The following is a 14,910-nucleotide window of genomic DNA, read 5'->3' as shown; positions in this document are numbered from 1 at the left end:
ATGCTGAAAGACCCAGCCACGTTTCATCTTCAATGCCCTTGCTGATGGAAGGAGGTTTTCACCAAAATCTCACGATACATGGCCCCATTCATTCTTTCGTTTACACGGATCAGTCGTCCTGGTCCCTTTGCAGAAAAACAGCCCCAAAGCATGATGTTTCTGCCCCCATGCTTCACAGTAGGTATGGTGTTCTTTGGATGCAACTCAGCATTCTTTCTCCTCCAAACACGACAAGTTGAGTTTTTACCAAAAAGTTCTATTTTGGTTTCATCTGACCATATGACATTCTCCCAATCCTCTTCTGGATCATCCAAATGCTCTCTAGCAAACTTCAGACGGGCCGGACATGTACTGGCTTAAGCAGGGGGACACGTCTGGCACTGCAGGATTTGAGGCCTTTGTTACTTTGGTCCCAGCTCTCTGCAGGTCATTCACTAGGTCCCCCGTGTGGTTCTGGGATTTTTGCTCACAGTTCTTGTGATAATTTTGACCCCACGGGGTGAGATCTTGCGTGGAGCCCCAGATCGAGGGAGATTATCAGTGGTCTTGTATGTCTTCCATTTTCTAATAATTGCTCCCACAGTTGATTTCTTCACACCAAGCTGCTTACCTATTGCAGATTCAGTCTTCCCAGCCTGGTGCAGGTCTACAATTTTGTTTCTGGTGTCCTTTGACAGCTCTTTGGTCTTGGCCATGGTGGAGTTTGGAGTTGGACTGTTTGAGGTTGTGGACAGGTGTCTTTTATACTGATAACGAGTTCAAACAGATGCCATTAATACAGGTAACGAGTGGAGGACAGAGGAGCCTCTTAAAGAAGAAGTTACAGGTCTGTGAGAGCCAGAAATCTTGCTTGTTTGTAGGTGACCAAATACTTATTTTTCAGAGGAATTTACCAATTAATTCTTTAAAAATCCTACAATGTGATTTTCTGGATTTTTTTTTTCTCATTTTGTCTCTCATAGTTGAGGTATACCTATGATGAAAATTACAGGCCTCTCTCATCTTTTTAAGTGGGAGAACTTGCACAATTGGTGGCTGACTAAATACTTTTTTGCCCCACTGTATGTATGTATATATATATATATATATATATATAGTGTGACGGGGTGGAAGAATCACGCGACAAGGAGAGCTCAAATAAATACCCCGGAGGGTGGATTTATTTATAAAGAGAGGTGTGCGATGAGTGCAGGGTGCTGGTGGCAGTCTTGCGGTGTTCTCCGTGAGTGATTTCCGTGAGTGAGGTGGGAGATCCGTCCAAGCTGGGTCGGTCAGTCGCTCGCTTCTGGAATTGGAGAAGAGATCACACATTAGCCTTGATGTGGAGGAAGTTCGTTTCTCCCTCTCATCCTGCCGCGTCTGGCTTATATGGCCGTGTTGTGATTGGGCGCAGGTGTGACCGACCCAGCCGTGATGAGCAGGTGCAGGTGTTTCGTGTTTGTCTCCAGGGCAACGCTGATGAGAGACCGGGACGCTCGTCACAATAGTGACGGGAGGAGCCCACAACAGACACAGTGGGTGTGGCGTCAGGCTTCGGAGAGGCTTTTATTAAACAAAAATCAATAAAATAAAGTGTCCAAGGGGAAAGAAGTGTCCAAACGAAACAGGGGATCTGGTGTCCTCGTTGTGGTACGGGGCTTGTGAAAGAGGGCAGTGTTCCAGGAGGAAGGGTCCAGGGAAGGGGCGCAGTCCGGTGGCCGCATGCGCTCCCGCTCTGGTCCGGTTACGAGGGGCGGCGGCTTCTTCTGAGCGGTGGCTCTTCCTCTTCTTCCTCGGCCTTTGGCGGGACTTGAACAGCCCGGCATCCTGGCCCGTCGGCCGTAATACGGGTGCGGCTTTCATCCTGACTCTGGATCCTGCGGCTCACATCTCTGGTGGCGCGACGTCCCTCAACGCACCCTTCCTGGACCCACGAGGACACCAGCGTGCATGCACGGGGGAAGAGACCGGTCTCCCGAGGAGAGGCGCGCTTGGCATTTAACAGCGACGGTGATGAGGCTTCATTCAGTCCAGCTGTGCCTCATCACACGCCGCCAGCCCTCGCTGATTCTACGCCCCTCCTCTCTTACAAACCCACTCCCATCGGGAGCCTGGTGAAGGGCGGCGAATAAGGGACGGGTGGTCACACCGACTCGTCACAATATATATATATATATATATATATATATATATATATATATATATATATATATATATAAGAAAAATATGTTATATTTGTATGTTAAATATATTTATATATAATATAAATTATATGAATATAAATATATACATGTAAATAAATGTAAATATTTTCAAAATATATACTGTATGTGTGTGTCTTTAGTTTATATATACATAATAAATATACACAGTACACACATAATGTAAACAAAAACTTTTATTTTGGATGCGATTAATCGTTTGACAACACTAATACACACACACACATATGTTAACCTGCTGTTGATGTTGACACAGGAGTAACCCAAGGATAGGAAACAAACAAAAAAGCTTGAAACCATAGTTAGAGCTCATTAATTGGGCAGGCTAAATGTCTTTGCATATTCCTTTGTGAGCTCTGTTATATTTACATTTCTGTAACTGTCTGCCTTTCTTTCCCCAGCAGTCATATCTGTCAGGGTATGCAGTGTTCCCTCTCTCCAGGGGGTCCCTTTAATTAAAACTGTGGAAACAAAAACAGGGAGAAAGAGTCCTATTAATCAAACTCAAACAGACCTGTGTTCAAAATCCAAAACTATCCCTCTCCCTCCTCTTGTCCTCCATCCTATTTATTCCTTCATTTCTTCTTTTTGCCCTCCATCTCTCGCTGCCTCTGAGCAGTCAGAAGAGCTTTGAAGGCCACACATTATGCTGCACACACGTACAAATATGAACACACATCCACGTACTGTCAAGCGCCGTGCCATCTGGTTGTGTTGGGATTTGACTCTGGGCTCCAGCTGCCACTGAAGAGAAACTAAAATGAAAGTGATTTGAATTTCTCTGCCCCAAAGGACAGTCATGATGGAGTTTTGAATGTTAACACAGCATTAGAAACACCAGTGGCATGTTTGTGAGTGCCTCTGCCCTCTGGACATTCAACTCATTCAACCAACCAAGTAAAATCGCCAGGATTGAACTTGTGTTTTTTAAAGGTGCACTATAGACGTTTTTTGTTGGTGGTGGTAAAAATGAACAGAAATCAGTTTTTAAGCAAGCACATTAAAAAAAAAAAAAAAAAAGGTTTTAAAAATGGTAAGTTTGTAATGATTTATAATTTGAGGTATTCGGTTGGATTTTGTGAAAATGTTCTTGTCATCCATCTTTGTGTGGTTAAATCATGTCTGTAAACAAAGAACATGTAGTGTTTTAATAGTTTTAACAGCTTATAGCCATAACAAATAAGCAACATTATTAACACAGTGGACTGTTCAAAAAGGCAAGAGATGGTGACAACTGGAGACTCTTTCTAGCAAACAAAAACAGTTCAAGGATTCAGTGAAAATCAAGTTTTACCCCCTTTTTCATGATCGAGCTATTGTTTCACATGGTTTTATCAAAATGGGGGAAAAAGATGGATGCAATTTCCAGCTTTAAGCTTGACATTTTATAGTCAGCTCTTCCATGAACATTGAGCTTGAGCTATCCAAATCAAATATGATTAAAGGCACAATATGTAAATTTTTGCCACTAGAGTAGTATTCAAAACAAACAAAGAAGCAAAGGCATAGTTAGATGATGCCGTGACTGAGTGTGGAATCATGGGAGTTGTGGTCTTCATCCCCACAGCTGATGCAATCCGACGGGACTCAGGCAGAAATTATGTTCATGGATGAGCTAATGTACTAAAGATTTTTTTAACATCGTAGTATGAAGCAGGGTGAGGCTGAAAGCCGTCAAAGCAAAACGAGGCCACTGAAGCAATTGCTAATGAGAGACGAGCGTGACACATGGCTCGAAAGCAGCGGAGCTTTTATTATGCCACAGTCGACCGCTTCCGCTCCTTCCGGTCATGCATATGTGGGGTAAAGCAGCGCTGTTTTATCATACTAGATACATTTGAAAGTTCTATTATAATGCTACTCTGTGCAGTCCATTAAAGCTGCAGTCCGTAACTTTTTTGTGTTCAAAATTTACAAAATTAATATAATAAGCGAGTACATCATGAATCCATTTTCCAAACCGTGTTCTTGGCTTATCCTGAATCACTACGGTACACCTATAGTAAGTGTTTATATTATATTATATTATATTATATTATATTATATTATATTATATTATATTATATTATATTATATTATATTATATTATATTATATTATATTATATTATATTATATTATATTATATTATATTATATTATATTATATTATATTATATTATATTATATTATATTATATTATGCTTCTATATTCTGACCTGTTTCAAGTTTCAACTGTTATTGTACATACAATGGAATTCAGTGGGGTGGAAAAGAACATTAACCCCCATTGACTTTCATGTTATGGACAAAAACAATGAGGTTTGAAATGATATGAAGGTGAGTAAATGATGACAGAATATTCATATATAAATATTCATTTTGGGGTGATCCATCCCTTTAAGTAATTTTCATAGAAAGATGAGCTAGGAATAACAAGATTTGGTTCAGGTTAGGACACAGAGACCAACTCGATCAGCATGTAACTGGTGGTCGGGACAGAGTTCAGCTAATGTTGCTTTATAAGATGGGTATTGCATTTATTAGTCTTGGATCATTCAGTGGGTTAACATGAGCTCTGAATGCGAGGTCATTCTACAAGGTCAAATTCAGACACTTTTGAAATCTCCATCTGCCAAAAAATACATGTGGTAATTCATAGTTGCTGGAGGGTCAAGATGAAGTAAATGGTCAGAAATTTCATGTCTTGAACTTTCTAATAAAGTTTCCATTACCACCATCTGAGATCTGGACGTGGGTTTACATCAGATGAGTTTATAGGGTCACAGGCCACTGCCTTTAATGGTATGTGAAAATAGAGGATTTGGGTGAATTTGGGGTGACGTACGGGCCCAAGCCCAGGCTGCACGGCTCCCTGCGGAGGCCATGACAGTGAATTTGATGTGGGATTGTAGAGTTGTACTAACTCATTTCCCCTCCGTGTTCCCCAAGCTCCGCTCCTGGAGTCTTAAAGGAGCCCCATTGTGAGGGGTTGGATGTCACAGCACTCAGAGCACGGAATGCCCGGGTGCTTTACAAAGACGCTCCTGTTCATGCCGACCCCCCTCTTTTCCTCTCTCCCACCTTCCCTCGCTCTCCCCTTCCCTCTCCATGTGCTCAGAGGCGAGGCCTGCACAAATACAGGCTAAGTGATAGATGTGCTCTGTTACATGATCCACAGCACACTCCATCCCCTCTGATTCCAGCAGTACAGCACATTCCCAAAGACAAAGAGAACTTGGGAGAGAGGAAGTTCATATACATCCACACATACACCGAGACCATATGCATGCCTAAAGGACATTTTTGTCACTCAGAGTTTCCTCGTTCATAACTTAGTGGAGGCTTCATGGAGTTTATGACTGTGTTTCAGTTACATATCAATCTTTTAGATGTTTTTGCTCAAATTGCTTAAAGGGACAGTTGACTTAAAAATGAAAAATCTGTCATAATTTACTCATATCATTTCAAACCTGTATTACTTTGTTTCTTAGGTGAAACATAAAATAAGATATTTTGAGAAATGCCTCACTGTTTGGTTACCAACACTTAAAATATAATGTAGCCCTTGAATGAAGCAAAAATACTTTTGAGAAGACAGATTCATATTTGTTTGGCAGGAATGGAGGCATTTAAATAATTTCAAAATAATCAGGTCAATATAATGGTGAGAAATGCTGCACTGCAGATCTGTGACAAACTATGCAGAGAATATTTGTGCCATTAATCAAGTCAATCCCACCAAACTGTGGTTAACCACTAGACACCAAACAAGAGAGCAAAAACACCCTCTGTTTGATGGGTAATGTCTTTGCTATGCTGCCCTATCAGTGAGACAGCGGGAGACGCAAGAGGTTGGTTTTCTGTAATGTCTCTGTGGTTATCCTTCACTTGAACTTACTCAGTATTTGTCTGTCTACCAGGGGCTCTGAAATTTGTACACAGGCCAGTGTTGTGGAGTCACTTATATACCATTATATACACCAGAGAAGAGTTCACACAGTCCTTCTATTTCTGTGGATCAGGATATGAAACCACTGGTTGACCCAGAGGAGGAATTTCTGTAACATTCATGGTTTAACTTGAGTCATGTAATGTATTTCAGCGTGAACTTGAACAAGATGTAAAGTGGGACTAACGTTTATCATCAGGAATGGATTGCTTCATTAAAATGGCCATTACATACCAGAACCTACGCACCTATATGAATTGTGTACAGTATGAGTATTAAAGGTATATTTCACCCCAAAAAATGAAAATGATCCCTCGCCTCAAGCCATCCTAGCCATATGACTTTCTTCTTTCAGAGTTATATTAAAAAATGTCCTGACTCTTCCAAGTCTTATAATGGCAGTGAATGGAGGGGGGTCTAGATTTTGAAGCCCAAAAAAACGCATCCATCCATCATAAAAGTACTCCACTTAGCTCCGGGGGGTTAATAAAGGCCTTCTGAAGCGAAGTGATGGGTTTGTGTAAAAAAAGGTCCATATTTAAATTTAGTTTTCACTAACTGTGGTACATGCGAATGGTGCATATCAAAATAAAACAAAAATTGTGATATGGCATCCATAGACATCCATAAATATTAGTATTTGCACTTGTATTGTAAAATAAATATATAATAATATTTAAAATATTTATTTTTCTTAAATCTTTTTAAAAACAAATATCACATTATTTACAATAGTAATATTCCTTTTGTTCAATATTTGTATATAATAATAATAATTATGCACCTTTTTTAAAATCACATTTTAAATTGCAATCTAAATTTTTATCAGAAAAATTGTAATTGGATGGTGTGTAGATGAATGTGTTCTAGCCGACCATCTCGTTTTGAGTCCGCTAACTATTTTTTTTTTCTGCACATTTTCCACCCTTTCCAAAACCCAAATATACTCTTATTAATATTCACACACTTGTTCACACATTCCATCCAGCCACACTCACAAACACACACATCTAAATACTTAAACAGTCTTTTATTTACACAGTCACTCAGTGTGTCAGCTTTTCCATCGAACGGCCAGTCGCTCTTATTTGATGAGAGCCTGAGGTAGTCAGTCTGAACTTAATTCAAATCATGTGGGCAGATGGAGTGAGTGATATATACAGAGACGGGCAGTGAAAGACATAAAAGACAGTGAGAGAAAGAAGGGCTCAAGTCTAACCCTTGAAAAGCATCAGATCAGTCTTCGGTTGTACGTTCTTGGATGATATCCTGAGCCCTCTGTGTTTGTTTGTCTGAGAGTGTTAGAGAGCTGGTTTGTTTGTGTGTGTCAGAGAGGTGTAAAGTCTTCTCCACCCTCTGCTCAGCTGGACAGGAACTCTGAGGCGTCTACACCAGGACTCCAGCTGTTTGGCCCAAACGCCCTCGCGTCACACACACACACTCCATTTTATCGTCACAAGATCTGTATGGAATATATACAGGGTGTCTTATGTTGAGGATAAACACAGGCCAGATGTTATTTACTGAATCTTTATTTTTAAATGTTTGATTACTAACCCTCTGGACATAAGCCACGAGCATTGTTTTGTTTACGTGTGCCTGAGCTTCAGAGAATGTTTGGGCCTTTGTATTCATTGATTTTTCTGATGAAAATCCTTAGGCAACACTTCACACGTTAAAATCTCTGTAGCTAAAGAAACACGGCTTTCGTAACACATTCAAATGATAAGTTCATCCAAAAAAACTTATGTTTGCTATAGGCTACAGTGAAACTGGATGATGAATCGGAAAGGACCAAAAGCACTATACAAGTCATTTGCAGTTGCTTTTTTGGTTATAACAAATAAGCCATATACTGTATCTTTTTTTTTTTTTTTTGTCAGTTTTAGAGCTTGGCTATATAAATCAACAACCGCTTTCATTGTACATAAAAACGCATCTTGGACATTCTGATGACGTTAAATAATTGTGAATCACAGACGAATTAGATACTACAGGATCAGAATGAGATGATGATGAATAAATGATTACTTTAACTTCTGTAATGTAACAATGTGAATCCAAACATTCAGTGAGAAATACTGTTGGGTGGGATTTTAAGATTTAATCAAATGGGAAGGGTTGAAACATGTTAGGCTATGATGTTATTCCTTAAACCTGCACTAAACGTTGAAGAACTTCTAAAGAACTTTGACACCTCTATCGCCATCCGTGCTTAAAACATAAAACTGCAAGACAAGTTACTAATGAATACTTTTCTTTTTTAACAGTCCTGGTTCAGAACTGCTCATTAGCGTGGATAAATCAGATGGTTTAAATCTGATTAATCTGATACCTGTGATCACTAGACCAGAGCAGATCTGTCGTTCTACAGAATGAGACCGACTGAAAGTAAAAAGGATGTTTTACATCATGCTGTTGTCTGAGCACGTAGCATATCTAGCGCCATACTACAAATGCAAACACACAAGAATGAATGATGCAAACCTAAAAATTCCTGCCAAATGAGAACCTGACCTCCCAAAATATAAACTGGTCTCATTACTGTATGAGTGCAGTTTAATATTATTGTTCTCTGTCCAAGCTGCCTTAATTATATTAGCAGAAACTAAAAATCATTTTAGAGGTATTTTATTTTTATTTACATTTTAATGGAAGATCTTTAGAATATCATGCAGTAATGAATCACACACAAGATGATTAATCATGCGCAAGAATGGAAACATTAAAAAAAGGGCAGAGTTGATATAAAGTGTATTACTGTATGTCTAGATGCATAATGCATTACAGGCAACATTTTACGGTAACACTTTAGAATAATGGTCCGTTGTTAACAAGTAACTATGCAGGAAGTAATAGGTAGTACTACATTAACACTTAACTTAATACTATTAACTAATAGAGAAGCAAGATTAACTAAGCAGTAAGTAGTAACAATTTTAGGACAAAGGTAGTTCCTTATTAAATATGTGATAATTATTAAATAAAAATATCCTCATTGAGAACTACTTGCGAACTATGACCAATTAATAAAGAACAACCAATTAATTACTAATCACAACAGTAACGTCTTAAAAGTGAACAATTGGGTTCTTTGTGGAAACTAATTTATGAATATGATATCCCACAAATAAGTCGGCTACAGGTTGAATTTGTGACTACTACTCTTACCAAAGGATGGATGTTCTCTGTTTATTTTAAACAAAAACATCGAATAATAATACAAATAATTCATTTAAAAATGTTAATAATTAGGAAGTGATTGAATTAGTTAACAATTATGAGCTCTAGTTTGTGTCAGTTCAGTATGCATCCAACTCCAAAAGACCTTTAGTGACAGTAGACTGGGGAGGAATTATCTTGAATATAAATAATGATGTTCTCTTGATAAAAACAAAATTGACAAAATTCACATCCTTAATGAAGGCATCTACTGCCTTTATATTGTGTTACAATATAAAAACTGAATATTCCAGATTACAGTGTCTGGTAAAATATAGTGCCTCACACAAATGTATGACTGTACACTATGTGTCAGATTTAAATATGTTAAATAACTTATTAAATTACTTAGTAATTACTGAGTGGTTAAGGTGTTTTTCACTTTAAAATAATGGTCCAGATCACTAGTAGTTCCTGCAAGCTAACGCTTGAGTAATTAGTGAGGGGTTAATGTATTTTTCACTTTAAAGCTAAAGTGCTACTAAGGAACTACTAGTGATCTGGACCATTATTTTAAAGTGAAAAACACATTAACCCCTCAGTAATTACTCACACGTAAATTAATACGTTTTTTAACGTTTTATATCTGACACATACTGTACAGTCATACATTTGTGTGAAGCACTAGTGATATTCTACCAGTAGATCATTTGGAGTGGGATACATATTGAACTGACATAAAACAGTTCAATAGTTCATAATTGTGAACTAATTCAATCATGAGCTTGTCAGCATCGCTTCCCTAATTATTAAAACTATTAAGTGAATTATCCTTTTTATTATTATTCTGCGTTTTTGTTTGAAATAAACAGAGAGCATCCATACTTTGGTAAGAGTAGTAGTCACAATTTTAAAATGGAGCCGACTTATTTGTTGGATATCATATTCATAAATTAGTTTCCACTAAGAACCCAATTGTTCACTTTTAAGACGTTACTGTTGTGATTAGTAATTAATTGGTTGTTCTTTATTAATTGGTCATAGTTCGCAAGTAGTTCTCAATGAGGATATTTTTATTTAATAATTATCACATATTTAATAAGGAACTACCTTTGTCCTAAAATTGTTACTACTTACCGCTTAGTTAATCTTGCTTCTCTATTAGTTAACAGTATTAAGTTAAGTGTTAATGTAGTACTACCTATTACTTCCTGCATAGTTACTTGTTAACAACGGACCATTATTCTAAAGTGTTACCCATTTTACAATAAAGTTCCATTGGTTAAGTGCATTAGTTAACATGAACTAAAACAAATCTAACGCATTTAATAGTTAATGATAATTTCAGCTTTACTTATACATTATTAAATTCAAAAGTTGTATCTGTTAATATTATTTAATGGATCTGAGCTGAAATGAACAGTCGTATTTATCTAACATTACCAAAGATATCAAATATTGTGACAAATGTATTGCTCATTGTTAATGTTAATGCATTAACCAACATTAACTAATAGGACTTTTTGGAAAGTGTCACCACATTATGGAATCTCAGTGAAGATGTATTTGTACATTGCACGTTGGTTCACATTTATTTCTGTACAGCATGCCATGTATTTTCTCTTCCCGCCATCTCACGCTCTTCACATTCCCAGGACCAGCTGTGAGTAAAACAACTTCCTGTCTTGTGTGCTGAGCAGTTCCTGTCGTCCATGGCGCCTCGCCACACACTCCAACATTTTTGTGACCTTCTGTTAACGCTCATGCTGTACGATTACAGACACACTCCTCACAACCCAAAACACAAATGCTGTTAGTTTGCATTTAAGAAACCTTTGAGAAAGTCAAAGCTCTTTAGCGAACGGCTGAACAGATGAGAGGAGCATTGTGCGTCACAATTCGTTCACTCATACCTGAGCTATAAAAATAGACTCCTCTGATATCTTCTCCCTCAAGACTGAAGAGATACTTGAGGGAATGTAGTTTTGATATCTAACTAAACAGAGCAGAGGAACTTTCAGCATGCTGCTAGCTGTATCGTTTGTGGCCAGATCTGCATGACTAAATGAAAGTGTAGTGTTTTTCTTTCCTAAGCTTCTGTATTTTCAATCAGTTTTAATTTCAGTCCTCCAATTTCCAGTGACGAACTTTGAACTGTTCGATGTTTGGTTTGTTTTTGAAGGAGTGTAATTACCATTTGATGAATTTCATTTCAACAGGATATCATTATATGTCAAATCCAGTTGCTCTTCATTCACCTCTCCTCCCCAAACATCATCTACTCATTTGGCAATTGTGATGTCATGGTGAATAAAATGGAAAGCATGTGTGGCCCAGATCAAACCTACAGTAAGTGAGACAAGGCAGGGGAAAGATACAGACAGGCGTATGTATGTAAGTGTGTGTGTGCGCTGTGTCGGAGCGTTGCGTGTCAAGTGAATGCTCCATGTTTTGTGGTATGCATTTTTACAGGGCAAGCAATTTGAAATGGCGGATGTGTGAACTGGCATGCAATGAGAACGGAACGCCTGTATAAAATTACACACATGCTTGTGGCCGTGCCAAGCTCTTCCACAACCCTGCCAGGCGCCCTGAAAGAGAGAGGGCACAGAAAGGCTAGTGTGTGTGTGTGTGTGTGTGTGTGCAGGTCAGGTTTTACCTATATAGTGAGGACCAAATGTCTTAACATGTACAGTAAAACCTGAAATCACACTGGAAACACACTGTTTTAAATGAAAATCGGTTCCCACTTTATATTAAGTGGCCTTAACTACGATGTTCTTACATCAATGTACTGTGCAAAACACTTTTGCTGCTATTAATACGGGTAAGGTTAGGGACAGTTTGGTGGTATGGGTAGGTTTAAGTGGGTTAGGGTGTAAGGGATGGGTCAACAGTGTAATTATGAATGTATTTACAGAAATGAATTACAGATGTAATTACATGCAACAACAGTACAATGTAAAAACATGCATGTATACAAGTGCCTTGTATCAAATGATTAATTTAAATGTAAGTACAAAGCCACTTAATATAGAGGGACTGAAAATCGTAATGCAGAAAGGTTTCTGTTAGAGTTATGTTTAGGATTAGGGAATAGAAAATATCATATTGAAATGATTATATCGATGATGATTGACTATAAGATTATGGCGTAAGTGTCTTTGAGATCCATCCAGGATTAAATGATAGAGTGCAGGTAGATGTTGAATGTAATATTATATCTTAATTTTAACTGTTTGTTTATTGAACAATTATACAGAAGCAGTATGACACTTGTGTGAATGTCAGTATAGCTATTATTATATTATATTATATTAGAAAAACATACAGAGAACTAAACATCTCTGTACTGGACAAACTGCAAACACACACTCAGAGTCTACTAAAAAAAAAAAAAAAAAAGAGTACACATTCATAAAACATATGCTTGTTTTCATCATTTCTACGGTGTGTATTTTGAACGACGCAAGATCTATGTCATATTCATGACTTAACATTTGATTCTTGTCATCAATTATTGAGAAAGAAAGCTGTATTTTCTCTCAGTGCTCTCACCGTGTTTTTTCTTTTCTTTTTGTACTTCTGTAGGTGTTTCATTATATATGGACGTAGAGTCAGCTTACACCAATCTACTGTGGTTGCAGCAAACAGCAGAACACAGTCTCAGTGACGGACATCTGGTGAGGGAATACAGTGAAATCAATCTTTGTTTTTCCTCTACCATTAAGAAAAACATAAGTATGAGAAGGCATAAGACAGAAACATCCTCCTTTAAGCTGTGTCTGTATTGTTGGGGCTCCTCCTTGTCATCACCTAGAATCATAAACAGCAGAAGTGCATACTGTATGATTAATGTGCTGTGCTCACACACAACAACGTAAATGACAGATTCTCAGCGAGAGGGAGGAAGAACGACAGAAAGGCACAGAGAGAGTACAGGATAACACTAGTTTTCTGAACTTGAAACCATAAAGAAAACACTGGTTTAATGGACATTTGTATTAGCGTACTGAGCTGACTGCTGAGCTTGCGTTGAACTGTAATTTAATCTCATTTTTGTTTTGCCCGTCATGCAAAAAACAGACTAACAATCCAGGCGCACGTAAGTAACTGCGCTTGGCCGTGGTTCTTGTGTTAACAGTCTCTGAGGGCATGATCACAGCTAAATAAATGCAGAACTGGAGAGAGCTTAGGGATGTGTATGTCTTCTGTCATCATGGAAATACAGCTGCTCATGCTGCTGCTGAGTGCTCATGAATAAAATCTGCCAAAAAACCTCAGAAGCATCACCTTCGAAAGCAGCTGGGCCAGTTGTGGTATAATGTGGAATTGTCTGTTATGTTTCACTGTATCCTCAAAAGTATGGTGGGCTGGTGCTGTGAAGGCTCTGTTTCCACCAGTGCACAGCAGGGGGCTCAATCACAGCTCTCTTCTGAAACAGACGTCTGCAGCTGCTCAGTCAACCAGTGGAGATATACTCTGCCCTCTGCTGCTGAACTGCACAATTACACATGCTGTTTGTGAAGGTTTTCACTTTAGCAGTATTCAAAGGTTTTCAATAGAGTGCAAAGAGGCAGGTTTTATAATGAAATGAAGACAGAATTCCCTACAAAGTATTCGATTCGAGCTGCTGAGTCCTTAGCCATCTTCAAGAAACGGCTAAAAACACATCTCTTCCATCTTTATTTGACCCTCTAACACTAGCACTCTCTATTCATTTTCTAACTGCTTGTTTTCTTTAATAAAAGGCATCTAACACTAGCTTTCTCTATTCTTTTTCTATACTATCTACTTGTTTTCTTTCTGTTATATATGTGAGTGTGTGTGTGTGTGTGTGTGTGTGTGTGTACACTGCCACTCAAAAGTTTGGGACCAGTAAGATTTTTAATGTTTTTAAAGAAGTTTCTTCTGCTCATCAAGGCTGTATCTATTTGATGAAAAATACAGAAAAAAAAAATTGTTATTTTGTGAAATATTATTGCAATTTAAAATAAGTTTTCTATTTTAATATACTTTAAAATATAATTTATTTCTGTGATCAAAGCTGAATTTTCAGCATCATTACTCCAGTCTTCAGTGTCACATGATCCTTCAGAAATCATTATAATATACTGATTTATAATCAATGTTGGAAACCGTTGTACTGCTTCATATTTTTTTGGGGACCTGTGATTTTTTAATTTTTTTATTAATTAATTAATTTATTTATTTGTTAGGATTCTCTGATTAATAAAGAGTTAAAAAGAACAGCATTTATTTAAAAAATAAATTTTGTGTTACAATATACAATACTATTCAAAAGTATGGGGTCAGTACATGTTTTTTTTTTTTTTTTTTTTTAATGTGTTAAATTATTAAAAAGTCATAGTAAAGACTTATATTGTTAGAAAAGATTTCTATTTTGAACAAATGCTGCTCTTTTTAACTTAACTTTTTAAGTTTGTATTTATCAAAGAATCAAAGAAAAAAGTATCAAATGTTCCAAAAAACAATATGAAGCAGCACAACAGTTTCAACACTCATAATAAATCAGATTATTAATGATTTCTGAAGGATCATGTGACACTGAAGACTGGAGTAATGATGCTGAAAATTCAGCGCTGCGTCACAGAAATA

This window comes from Onychostoma macrolepis, chromosome 09 (assembly GCF_012432095.1).
Source record: "Onychostoma macrolepis isolate SWU-2019 chromosome 09, ASM1243209v1, whole genome shotgun sequence".
Taxonomy (NCBI): Eukaryota; Metazoa; Chordata; class Actinopteri; order Cypriniformes; family Cyprinidae; genus Onychostoma; species Onychostoma macrolepis.
The sequence above is the reverse complement of the archived record's forward strand: the minus strand, read 5'-3'. Positions refer to the sequence as shown.